The sequence below is a fragment of the Gossypium arboreum genome, chromosome 7, assembly GCF_025698485.1.
Source record: "Gossypium arboreum isolate Shixiya-1 chromosome 7, ASM2569848v2, whole genome shotgun sequence".
NCBI lineage: Eukaryota > Viridiplantae > Streptophyta > Magnoliopsida > Malvales > Malvaceae > Gossypium > Gossypium arboreum.
In genome coordinates this window covers 42,506,710-42,507,639 of record NC_069076.1, presented here as the reverse complement: position 1 = coordinate 42,507,639, position 930 = coordinate 42,506,710, and the positions used below count along the sequence as shown (strand labels likewise).

General features: G+C 39.9%; 1 non-coding gene across 1 annotated transcript; it reads right to left on the bottom strand.

The window, feature by feature from the left end:
* Positions 1-323: 323 nt before the first annotated feature.
* On the bottom strand, positions 324-430 carry LOC128296022 (small nucleolar RNA R71). The gene has a single exon (XR_008286569.1). It is a non-coding gene; the product is annotated as a small nucleolar RNA R71 (small nucleolar RNA).
* Between the last annotated feature and the right edge of the window lie 500 nt (positions 431-930).

The window sequence follows — 930 nt, the reverse complement described above, 5'->3', positions numbered from 1 at the left end:
AATTGACCATAGTTAGACCTGCTATAGCTGCAAATACTTTTGAACTGAAACCTAACACAATTCAAATGATACAGCAATTTGTTCAGTTTGATGGTTTGCAGGACGAAGATCCCAACTTTCACTTGGCACACTTTTTGGAACTATGCGACACATTTAAAATCATTGGTGTTTTTGATGATGCCATACGTCTTCGGTTGTTTCCCTTTTCATTAAGGAACAAAGCTAAACAGTGGTTAAACTCGTTACCACGAGGGTCAGTTACTACTTGGGAACAAATGACCAAAAAGTTTTTACTTCAATATTTTCTGCTGGCTAAAACAGCTAAATTACGTAATGATATCTCTTCTTTTGTGCAGATGGATTCAGAAACACTCTACGATGCATGGGAGAGATACAAAGACCTTTTGCAAAGATGCCCTCACCATGGGTTACCACTCTAGCTACAGGTTCAAACCTTTCATAATGGCCAAAATCCTTCGACTCGACAAATGGTTAACGCAGCTGCTGGCGGAACCATCAATAATAAAACACCTGGAGATGCTTATGAGTATATAGAGGAGATGTCACTGAATAATTATCAGTGGCAACTGATGAGGACAAAGCCAACGAAAATAGCTGGTGTTTATAACGTCGATTCGGTCACCATGCTCTCTAATCAGGTAAAATTCTTGAATAAGAAAATCGATGGTTTTCTTAGTTCTTTACAAGTTCACCCAGTAATGCAGTGCGAAGCAAGTGGGGGTGGATCAATCAATTTAGAACACCAACCTTATGGCCACAACATGGATAACGAGCAGTTAAATTACACGGGTAATAATCCTCGATCTCAAAACAATCCATATAGTAACACTTACAATGCAGGTTGGAAGAACCACCCAAATTTCTCATGGGGAGGCTAAGGAAATCAGAGACCACCTCCAGGCTACCAAC